Consider the following 12,583-nt stretch of genomic DNA (forward strand, 5'->3'; position numbering starts at 1 on the left):
AAACCTGCATTTGACTGTTTTCTCTGGTTTTCCAGTCAACAGTGCTGCACACAGTATTCACAACACTGGCATAATTTTTTTTAACCTGATTACACTGACACTTCTTGTAGATGAAATTTTTGAGAAGGATGCTCAAGTCTCAGTTAACTGAAACCTAACTTTTGAAACTAAATCCTGAAGGGGATTTAGGCATAAGTCATGTGCATTAAACAGCAAAGTGTAGAAAAAATAAAAACTACTGATAATGGAAGAGTATAAAGATCCTCTTTCTGTTCCATTAACAAAGGGAAGTCTGAGCCATACTGTGAAGTGTCAGGCACGCTGATGAAGGAGAAATGTGACAACTGTAATCTTATTCTGAGAAGTAGCAAAGGAGCCTTTTGTCCCACATTCTGCAAAATCTGATAGTTCACTGTTTCCAGGAAAAAGAGCTGTTACTATAGAACAGGCAAGATTACCCTTTCATGGGAGACAATGCACCTCCAGATATATTCACAATGACAATGAAGGCACTGAAACATGAACTGGAGTAGCTATCCCAGAGTGCAAAATTATTCCAAGTCCTCCAAAAGTGCTTCTTGCACCTGTTCATTATAACAAATTAATTTTCAGCATTCTCCTTTCTGTTCTTTGACAAACCCAATCCTCTGCTCTCAAACTTAACTGTCCAACCAGTTACGTGCACTGTGGAACAGTTTGCTTTAACCACATGTGCTTTTACTCAGCTTATCACCTCTCAGAAATGAAAGTAATTTCTGTGTTTTAGATGTGGTATTAAAAGCTGGGAAGAGATGGAGCTTTTCAACTAGTTCAAAGACAGTATTCATGTCTAGCTAAACAAATGCTGGACTAGGTTCTTAATTAAACATTTTAAGAAACCTGATCCAGCACTGAGATTTTCTTTTTTTATGGTTTGAAACCCCAACTTAAACTTGGCTAATTTTTCTGTTAGGACTAAAAATTTTTCTGTGACACTGACAAAATTACTGCAGTGTTCGATATAGTGTAATATCAACAGTTAAAAAGTTTTTAAACTACTCAGCTATAGCAACTGAATCCAGATTGGCTATGCAAGACTTGAAATAGTTTTACAAAATAATTTCCCCACAATTCTTCTCATCAAGGCCTCCTAAAGTACTGCCAGACCTCTAAAGAAAAAAACAAACAAAAAACATTCATTACAGCAGTCACTGGAAACACTTTGTGTCATATTTCAAACATACTTTGTGTTGTACAAAGCATTCTGCTTTGTTTGCAACCCACATTCTGGCAATTGTAAAACGTTTTCAACCGTCCCACTCAAGTGAAAACACAGGCCACCCCAAGGCTGGGTGGGAAAGAGATGGTAGAATTGCTGTCTTAACCATTACAAAATAAAAATAATTACACTAAGTCAATAAGGAGATACTCAGTATATTCTAAAGACTTACCATACAGTTTTCCATTATAACAGGAGTAACCACTGCAATACTTCCTTCCCTCTTCATGCATTATTTGAAATTCTCTAGCTGAAAAAGGATGTCTTCCATGCTGTAGAGCAGCTACTAGCTTTTTTGAAAGACTGATAATCTGATTCAAATTATTGGCTTGTGTATTTCCACTCCATGGAAGCCCTCAGAGAGCACCACATAAAAGTATGTATAGTAATTGTCTGTATGGCCAGTTATGCACTAGAGAATGCAATTATTTGGCTGCACAAATACAGTTTGTGTGTCACAAATACAGCACAAATTTTACTCTGCAAATGCATTTACAGAGTGAAATGCAGGACAAAATACCCAAACTGCTGAACTATTTAAATACCATTGAAAATTCCTATGCACCTGAATTTTCCCACATTCCCTTTGACCTGTGCCATGGTATCATAAAGGAACTCATGATCTAGGCATCTCTTCCTGATGGTCAGTCCCAGACAAGAACATCTACCACTTTTGTATTGCGGTACACAGAATGGTGCAGTATTTTACTTTGCAGCTTGCTTTAGTGTGCTTTCACTAACAGTCAAGTTCTCACACCATATACCTAACATTTGCACACAGCTCTATCTGTACAAACGTGTTATTTGTCATGCCAATTACAAATGCTGCTTTCTCACTACTCCCATCACTGTGACTTCCTGCACATCAGCTTTCAACGCAGTATTATGCAAGATTTTAAATCCATTATTCAACACAGCTTTTAGTCAGAGCCACACTTCAATATGTGCTCCAAGCCCATCAGTAAGAGGGAAGCTTCCAATGCACAGACTCAGCTGTGAATCTCATCTGAGAATCTCAGATGCTTCAGCCTACAATGTATCTGGAGTATCTCAGATATTTCACTGCCACCCATCTGCTGGATGACTGCACTATTTGCATATGGCTCTTTTGCAAGAGTGGTGCAACTCCACACAATCCAGGTTTCTGCTCATGCACCCCTTCTTACAGCATGAGCAAGCAAACAAGTACTTCTCATACTAGTCACATCAGCCAAGACAGATTAAACCACCTTAAATTTTAAAAAAATTTAAAGGTTTATTTTGCACAGCTTCCAAGTGAAAACAGTGAATACCTGCAAGCCTGGATATGTCTACAGAGCAAGTGAGCAAACAAATGTGGACAGCAAACCCCAGCATGCAGACAGCAGTGAGACGATGAACAGGCTGCAACATCTCCCGTGTCCTCAAGTATTCCTTCACCGCTTTTAACTTGTGCCACTACCACATTCCCATACAAGCCCACATTGTTCCACATGGTCAGAAACTGGAAATATATGCACTGTACAACGAGGGCATAAAATATGAACCTCCTGAGACATGACTGTGTGCTCAGAAGCAAGTACCATGCTTATCCATTACTCATTTTGGGGCTGGTTTCCTGGAAAGAAATTGGCTTACTTTACCAGATAATTCAAAATGTCACATGACACCACCCAAAAAGTGAGAAAAACCCCAAGATATTTTACACTTCTGTGTCGTCAAACGCTAAGTGTAATAAAACATGTCAAACATGCTAATAAACTCCCACACCTGCACCATCTGAAAATGTGGTATAGAACATTTGCTTACTTCATAATTCATGCATCTCCTTAAGCACACTTTAAGCATCAGAGTTTTAAAAAATAAAAGAAAAGAAACCAGGAAAAATGACACTCCTGTTGATCTGGGCCATCAAACTACACCAGCTCTAGTGCTGACCTATTACCACACTGTCTAATCTTAAGAGTCTATATAATTACCGCTAAGGAAAAGACTGAGCAAAGGGTGGAGGAAAACAACGCATACACAAAAAAATATTTCCCCATGCAACACAGTAGTAAATTTGCAGACAACATTAAGCTGAGAGCATGTGTCGATCTGTTGGAAGGTAGGATGGCTCTGCAGAGAGACCTGGAATGGCTGGATGGGTGGGCAGAGTCCAGTAAGATGAAGTTTCGTAAGTCCAAGCGCCGACTCCTACATTTTGGCCACAACAATCCCTGCAATGCTACAGGCTGGGGATGGTGTGGCTGGACAGAGCCCAGGTGGAAAGGGAGCTGTGGGTGCTGGTCAACAGCAGGCTGAACATGAGACAGCAGCGTGCCCTGATGGCCAAGAGGGCCAAGGGCATCCTGGCCTGTATCAGGAATAGTGTAGCCAGCAGGAGCATGGAGGTCATCCTACTCCTGTACTCAGCACTGGTGAGGCCACAGCTTGAGAGCTGTGTCCAGTTCTGGGCCCCTCAGTTTGGGAAGGACGTTGAGACACTTGAGCGCACCCAGAGAAGGGCAACGAGGCTGGTGAGGGGTTTGGAACACAAGCCCTGTAAGGAATGGCTGAGGGAGCTGGGGGTGTTCAGCTAGAGAAAAGGAGACTCAACCTCTATTTAAAGGATATCTCTACCTACTGTAAAGGAGACTCACTCTTACCAGACCTTCCTGAAAGGTGATTGTAGTCAGGTGGGGGTCAATCTCTTTCTCCAGGCAGCAACGGACAGAACAAGAGGACACAGTCTCAAGTTGCACCAAAGGAAATACAGGTTGGCTAGTAGGAAAATGTTTTTTACAGAAAGAGTGATAAAATACTGGAATGGTCTGCCCAGGGAGTGGTGGAGTCACCATCCCTGGATGTGTTTAAAAAAAGACTGGATGTGGCAATTGGTGCCATTGTTTAGTGTAGGTGTTAGGGCATGGGCTGGACTCGACCTTGAAGGTCTCTTCCAACCTAGTGATTCTGTACAACAAAAGTTATTATTGCTTTCCTGGTAGAGCTACTTGTCTGGTATAAAGCCAAAGGGCAGTGAGAAACCCATGAAAAGGGAAAGGGACAAGAACTCAGTATTAAAAAGATCCTAAGCAGAAACAATTACTAAACAGAATGTGATGTCAGGCAAGCTCCTAAAGCATGACCGGCACACCTCTATAGACCTTCAAGCTGGTCAACTACAACAGAAATACAAATTTCAATGCTTCAAGTGTCTTGGAAGTCCCCAGTTCAACAAATCTCAACCTCACTAGTACAAACAATTCCAGACAGGTTGCCCACATGCTTTCTTTCCTGGTTTCACATTTTCTCCTCCTGCCTCATTCTGAAATTACATCTATTCTTTAAGAAATTACATCTATTCTTTAAGTCTGTTGTCTTAAAATTACATTCTTTAGATGTAATTTTAAGACAACAGACAGCATATTGGAAGGAACCTACTTTTCCACCCATGTACAAAAGCTGGAAAGAACACGTGCACAGTAAAATGCATTGCTACAGTTAAGTAACTGTTGGAAATCACAATATTTAGAAGAGCCTGAAAAATCTCAACTGAGTTACAAAAAAAAACCTTTAGAAACTCTACTGACATCTAGACACATATGCTGTTTTCTGCACGCCTCCACCAAGTTTTCTCCCATGCTCTGCATTTTCAGAAGAAAATTAGAGCAAAAATCAGCAAGAAACAAAGATATAAGAAAGGTAAAAGTTACAAAACTTAGAAGATAAGCTCTACTTCACTAGATTTTCTGAATTTCTTGTGTAACAATTAATAATCTTTAGTGAATTTCTCAGCATGTAGAAAACATGTAAAATTGCAAGGTCCGTATTTCTTAAACCAAATCTTTCAAAGTACAGAATCACAGAACCACTTCAGTACCACACGTCAAGAAACAGAAGTGAAAGCATGCATTATATTTACAGTAGAGAAGGCTTATACATAGAAATAACCTTCCATCAGCTGGTCTAATGAAATCTTTGAGAACACAAGCCTCTCTCCAGTTCAGAAGAAATTTCAAAGTTATATACAAGTAGGGAAAGTTGGACTACATATGTTTAGGTGATATGCAAAACAATTAAGCTATTATCTATGGATTAGAAAGGATGATGAGGTGAAGGGGAGACAATGGTGAACAGACTGCACTCCAAGGGAAAGAGGTAAATAGATACTCTGGAATAGAACTTGTCTGTGGGTATAAGTAGAAAATTATGGTCAAGTTAAACCACTCTCATGTCCACCGCTGACAGCATCCAGGAGAACCATGAATTTCATTTCTATCCTCTTGTGCAGGTGTTTGGCAGATCACCATTAAGGATGAGACAAAGACCAGAGGGTATTTGTACAGAAAAACTGGTTCCCTGCTCCAGTGACAGGTGGGCTTTTGTCCTTCAGATATGGTTTGTGTGAACAAGTTCTGCAGCACTCACCTGGTTTCACTTACAGAGCATTTAATACAGCAGATGAAGTATCTGATCTTGCAGAAAGTTTACATACAAAACTTATGGATTTTTGTAGTGGTGAAGACATGCAGCTTACTGCAGAAACTGCAGGGACATGTTTTTTTCCAGTTCCTAGACACCAGACTTCTTGGTAAGCTTTCAAGAATTCTAAATTGACCAGCAGACACTTCAATTTTCAGTCAGCTCAAGCAGAACTGTAGTAGCTTCAGATTTTGCCCATTGAAACAAAGAAACATAAGCCAGCAGCCACAACAAACTGTAGTCAGTGTATCTAAAATGGTATCTGACATTTCCAGTGAATTATACTTTCCTGCCCTTTGTTTCTTTTTGAAGCAGTTTATCATTGTAAATTATAAACTGGTGGAAGTTTATTCCGTTTTTCATTCACTGTTTAAAAAATAGCATATTCTGCTGGAGGAAACCATGCAGAAACAGTGCACTATCTACAAGTTAAATACAGCATATCCAAGAGCACGCTAGGAAATGTGGCATGTGCTGAAATAGGCAAAATGAATGGAACCATTTTTACTGCTCCACTTCCAGAAACATTTAATAATTTGTGTAAGAGATCAAGAGTGGAAACTTGCATTTTAGTCACCCATGTATCATTAGCTTGCCACATGAGTCACAAATTATTTGGGCCCCAAGCCTGTAACATGAGGAAAAAAAGTGGTCACTAGCCTGACAGGGACACTGTGAGGGCTAGTTTAGAGAACACTTTGGCCTCAGTTCAGTGATGCATCTGAGTACAAGCCTACTTTTAAGTAAATAAATAGCTACACTTAAGTGAACAACATTCACATGAAAATGATGGATTTGCCACATTCACCTTAGGGAACCTGAATAAGATGGTAGGGAAAAATCCAAATAAAAATCAGGGAAAAGGATTTAAACTACTATAAGAAGTTGTATACAGATATCAGCAGTCTCTAGAAAAACACAAATCCCAACCTAACAGCTACAGTCTAGGACTTCAAAGCAGAAAATTTTCTATGTAATGGTAATACACTTCAGAGAGGTAAAGTTGAGTTCTGGTACTAGCTTGAATCACTGGGCCTACAATCCTACTCCTAAGAGAAGGACAGTAAGATTAGATATCTATTATTAAATTAGAAAAGCTGTTATAAAATAGATTATAAGCATACATATAAGTACCAACTATAACATGCAGTGGGGAAAAGAATCAGATCTGATATTTAGCTTCGGTAAACTGACATATGCAAAACACTCTTGAGTATACTCATATAATCACTTAATCAAAGGGTTGTCATATTTAAGTTATACTTAAAACAAGAATCAGCATAGTAACACACTCTCTTCCACATCAGCATGAGGATTTCTTTCTTTGGCAAAGCTGTGAAGTTCTTAAAATTTTCTCTTCAGTCCAAGTTAAGCTTCAGTAAACGATATGTCACCCCTCATTCCGCATACTTGAAGGACTGCCTCAGCAAATTTTAACTGTGCATCAACTACAAAAATAATGCTGCCTAAAAAACTGAATTGTTGCAGCTGCACACCCACATTCTTTTGTCTTGTCTTTTTAAGCCAAGTTAAATGAGTCTGCATTAAAAAATAATTAAGAGCTGCAAAATCACATCCAGTGAGAACTCTTTGAATCTGCAAAGGACTCTTCACAGTGATGATGGATGACTGGGAGGCTATATGTCACAGGTCCACAGAATCAGGAGTAGCTGGTAGAATGCAAAGATTTCAAGCCTCTTCCAAGGAGGAAAAAAAAAATTGACACAAAAGTCTCTGAACCTGTCTCAGTACTATATGCTTTGGACATCAAGAATTTACACAGGTTCAGGGAGCAACAAGGTTGCAGAAGAGAATTCAGTTGAGGATTATTGGATAAATAACACTGCCTCGAGTTTAGGAAGTCCTTGAAACACAAGCTGGAAGCAGTAGCATCACAATGCTGTAGCTTCACCAGCTGACTATTTCTCACCACTGTCAGACCCTGGGTAATTGCCTGGATGGACACTTGGCCTGATGTGATGTGGTCACTCTTCTACTACGCTTTAAGACCTCATTTACCTGTCTTTCACCTTCACTTTTCCAAAATCACCTCTCCTCCTCTAAGGACCAAATCCCCCTCAACTCAGCCACTGCAACTGCCTGCTGAGATCAGCAACACAAAATACACCTTTACCTGATTGCTAACATTAACATGTCACACTGATACACAGTAGCTGAAATACAGTACAGTTTTCATTTTGCTGTAGGAATTGTGGCAGTGTAGCAGAAGGGCACAGCACACACCAGCTAACACATGAGGGCACAAAGTCTTGTGCAAAGAGTTTCTACTGATGAACTAAGAAGAGTAACTTGACTGTATATCTAAATGCCAAGATAACCCATGGCTCTAAAGCATCTCAGAAATCACAGAACTACATGAGTTGAGAACCCGGTAAAAAAGGAACAGTGACTTAGCTTACACAACATGATACCTTTGTAGAATTTTGTAAAAGAAAAAACATTCTATAATTTTCCTTTGAAAAAAACACAAACAACATATTTAGGCTATCTCAAAACAGCAAAATCTCAATCTTCAAACTGCATAACAAAGCCCTGCAATCCACCATTAGGTATGCATTAGCCACTTGCTGAGCTGGTGGCTACCCTCATATTTTGGCTTCCCTACAGTGAATTCCGTTCTAGGAAACTCCAAGAACTTTGCACCCCACTGCCAAGTACTGCAACATCCTGCCAGGTATAGCTAGTCATCTTGCATGATTGCACTACTCCTTTTTACATGTTCTTCTTAATCCCATGTGCCAAAAAGACAGAACAGCTACTAGCACACCCCCTCTGTTAACCTACTTCACAACAAAGCAAGAAAATCGGTTTCAAGTTCTAAAGTATGCATTCCTTAATGCCTTCAGTATTTTCTTTCCATATTGGCAAATATATCACTTTTCTCCCTCACATCTTTGTTCAACTCTTCTACTCCTTTTCCGCTTTCTCAGTATTAGTATTCCACGAAAATACTTCTGTGGATTACTACATCCACATCCAGAAATAATTTATTCTCATTTGCCAAAAATACCTCAATTAAAACAATAGTGAAACTCCTTTTGGTAAAAATAAGCTGAGAATCTGTCAAGTCTAATCACAATTCGACTCCAAAGAAGAAAACCGCGATTTACAACACGGACTTTAATCAAGTTTTGATGCATACCGTAGGTGATTCTATGGAACAGCCTTACTAATGCAAAGCATGAACCTCACTGATATACTTGAGATTATATTCCAATGATTTAATTTTTTAATATACAGATGGCAAGATTTACTAGGTGACAATTTTCTCACTAATTTCTGGCTGAAGTTTTTAAATCTCTGGTGCATGCACACAGAAGGTAAAGAACAGTTCATCGCAAGCACTGTGGGACACCTTTCCTTGAAGTCACGCACGATGTGGCCCACCAGCCAAGGAGCTCCTTCAGCTGCAGGGCAGAGGTAGCAGAGGTGAGCCCTTCCAGCTGTGGAGGCTGCAGCATCAGCCTCCAGCAGACAACAGGTTCCCTCTCCTCCCCGGTTCCCCCCAGCTCCAGTACAAGGCAGAATCAAGAGGCGATGGAGCTCCAATCCTTGCACAGAGAGTAGTCAGAGCCTTCCCACAGGTACAGAAGCAAACAGCTCTGTCCTATTCAACAGGTAAGATAAACAAAACTGAGTCACTGCTCATTTTCTGCAACCAAGGCTTCCACAGCAACAAGCTGGACTTATCTCAAAACATACAAAACCAGTATGCTAAAATTGTTTAATAAAACTTCTGAAACACACTGGACATACAATAAAGAAAATTAATACTGTCCTTTGTATTTAAAGCACATTTAAAGTTATCCATAATTAAATAACATTTCTAGTCCCAACTATCCAAGGCATGCAGACATTTCTCCACAGCCTTGGTGGTAAGAATGTTGTTTTGAAGTAACAAAAAGCACCTATCCCACTGTCTCCTGTCAGTACTTAAAGAAATAAACCTCCTAACTTCCACTGAAGTACAAGCTACTCAAATATGTATCAACTCAAATAAAAAAAAAAAGGAAAAAAAAAAAAGGTGCAAAATAACCAAAGTAGTCCAACAGCTTGCATTCTACCTAATTTTATATTCATGCCTTAAAGTAGAAGCAACCTTTTTTTTGGTCCCCTGGTTTGTAAACTTGGAAGAAAAGTGAACTCTACCTCCAGTCACAGGACCTGTAACAGCTAGGAAACATTCAGAGGATTTCATAGGCCCTTCTGAAAGCAATGCTCTTTCCACACAGGGGCCACCATATTCTACTAGTTAGTGTCTCTAACAACTGGCAACAAGTCAGGTGAACTGGCTAAAAGCTTCCAGCCAATGCTTAACACCACTTTCCCCACAAATTACCGTGGGGACAATGTGTTAATATTCGTAATTAAAAAAACCCCGCAGTATGCCACCGGAAAACATATATCCCCATCTCAAAACAGGACACACCACAGCTCCTGCTGAGACCATACACTCCAGAACACAACTCTCATTTTAGCATGGACATCACAAGACCCCTTCTCTTTGTCCTTCTCCCCTCCACACTCCCTTTCTTCCTGAATCCCTTTGGATGTGGGGGCATTTCTCATGCTTTACACATAATTTATTTCTCTGGCCTTCTTGCCTAGCTCAAGTCCCCAGCATAGTCTGCTGGATGCCATAGTAGCAGAGAGAGCGCAGGAGGAGCAGGCCCAAAACTTGATCTGGCAGAAGACTTCACATTTGTGCAGGCAGTGTGCAAGACCCATGCAGACAAAGCACCTCAAAGAGCTGGTGACTCCTAAGAACAAAGACGAACCTCCCTTCTCCTTACTGCTACCCATGGGCCATTTCACATCAGTAGCTAAGCTGCTGGAAATCTTTTTCTGTGATTCATGAAAATAGACTAACGCCACAAAAAAATACCAAGTACTACTTTATCCTCCTTATTACATTGTCTTTGTCAAGCCACAGCAGCTATTCTGCTTTCAGAACTACTGAGAAATAAAAAATCTCTTCCTTTTCAAGGAAACCGTGTCACTAAATACACACTTAAATACCAACAAGGGTATTATCTTCACCACACAGCCATCATCTAGCTGTGATATAGCACAAATCCAGTGCATTAATCGCTGCACACCCTCCTTTCTTAGAGGGGCTGCGATGATGTACGACTCCCACTGTTTCTTCCGTTCCTCTGGGCAAGTGAAGCAGCTGTTGGTTATCAGTCACAAGGACGGCATTCCACGACTGCCCCAGCACTCGGCGATGCCTATGACAAATCCCATCGCAGTCACGGCCGAGACGCGGACCCGAGCCCAGTCGCTCTCCACCGCGATCCCGGCAGCATCCGACCGGGCGCGCCAACAAAGCCGCGGCCCCGGGAGCGCGGCCCCGCCGCCGCACCTGCCGCGGTCCCGCGGAGCGGCGCCCGGGCGGCTCCTCAGCGGCGCGGCGGCGCGCTCGGGGCGGCGGCGGCGCGCTCAGGGCGGCGGCATAGCGCTCCCCGCCCCGGACACGGCGGGAGGCCGCCGGCTGCTCGCCAACTCTGCCTCTCCCCGCCTCGGCTGCCGCCCTTACGCAATTGGCAGCGGCCGCAAGCCCCGCGGGGCGACCCAGATCGCGGGCCCCGAGCGGAGGCGGCCGAGCCCCGCCGCCGCTGGCGCCTCCGCTCTGCGCTGCCCGGGCGCCGCGCTGCCCGGCCCCGGCCAGGCGCTTCCTGCCCCACGGGGCTGCATCCCTCCGGCTCTCCCGCTGCTGCCGGGGGACCCAGGCCGGCGCCTGCAGCATCCGGGCCTGGGGAGCAAGAGGAAGCAGGGGGTACTTTGCATCCGTGCCCTGACCTACGGCTCTCCTCTGGGCGGAATGGAAAAGAGCTGATTTGCAGCTCAGATACTGCACAGACCGTTAGATGCCGATGTCCGTGTTAAAGTAATAGTAACAACAGTAGTAGTACTTCTACTAATAATAACGATAATAATAGTTATAATAGTAATGATAATAATTCCACAGTTATAAACGCGCAGGTGCTGCCTGGGCGGGGTGCAATGTGCACGGGGTACGAGAGCCAGGCGGCAGCGAGGGAAGAGACAGCGGGGAGGGATGGAGGGACACCCGGAGCGCTCGAGAGGCGACAGCAGCAGAGAGCGGAGGGAGAGTCGCGGCGGCTGTCGGTACGTGCGGGCTGAACAGAGTTACTTACGGCGGCTGTAGTCCGGGCAGTCTGACCAGGGGAAAGAGCCGACTGGAGAACCTGATTCCGCTTTCTGATTTGCTTTTGTGTGTGTGTGCGTTTTTTAATTTAGTTTTGGGTTCTAATGTTTTTTAAGTAAAATCAAACTAAAGCCCAAAATGTTCTGAATTTCAGGGAAGCCCTGCCTGAAGCTGTTACACAGCAAAGAGCAGCAATTGGTATAGACATTCCAGAGGGACTGTGAAGCCTCAGGGCACCTCAGGCTGTCAGCTTTGATGCAAATCTGACAACGGGCTTCTCTTAAGTTTGGGACCTCCCACCATTTCCGCGCAGCAAGGTTGGGCCACACTCACTACAAACGAGCCAGCAGAAGCAAAAAAAAAAAAAAAAAAAAAAAAGGTTGCCCTGATCGGATGCAAGATACTTCAATGAAATGCTTCAGGAAATATAGGCATTTCCCAACATAGTTATTTCCTTGGGAATATTCCAAACAGATGAAGTCAAAGTGATAACTCACTTGTATGTCTGTGAACACTGCCCTACTAACTTTGCCTCTAGCGATTTCCTCTTTGTTTAAAGCATAGTAAGCCTAGCCTGTGTGGTGTCCTTATAGCACACGGAGACATCTAGCGCCTAAATAACAGACTGCAAATCAGCTTCATTAATCTGAAGTCTTGGAGATGACAGTCGGATCCATTGCTTGCAATGT

General features: G+C 42.5%; 1 protein-coding gene across 3 annotated transcripts in view; it reads right to left on the reverse strand.

Moving 5' to 3' along the window:
• Positions 1–12,156, reverse strand: part of CEMIP2 (cell migration inducing hyaluronidase 2) — a 50,045-nt gene extending 37,889 nt beyond the window's left edge. The window contains exon 1 of one of the 3 annotated variants that reach the window (XM_041422219.1): positions 11,884–12,156. The gene's annotated coding sequence lies outside the window, so the exon portion shown is untranslated. Of the gene's footprint in view, positions 1–1,430; positions 1,591–11,128; positions 11,322–11,883 lie in introns of those variants that run through there. The other 2 variants (XM_041422220.1, XM_041422221.1) reach the window with 2 other exon arrangements.
• Positions 12,157–12,583: the final 427 nt, after the last annotated feature.

Source organism: Onychostruthus taczanowskii, unplaced genomic scaffold (genome assembly GCF_017590055.1).
Source record: "Onychostruthus taczanowskii isolate IOZ18803 unplaced genomic scaffold, ASM1759005v1 scaffold72, whole genome shotgun sequence".
Lineage (NCBI taxonomy): Eukaryota > Metazoa > Chordata > Aves > Passeriformes > Passeridae > Onychostruthus > Onychostruthus taczanowskii.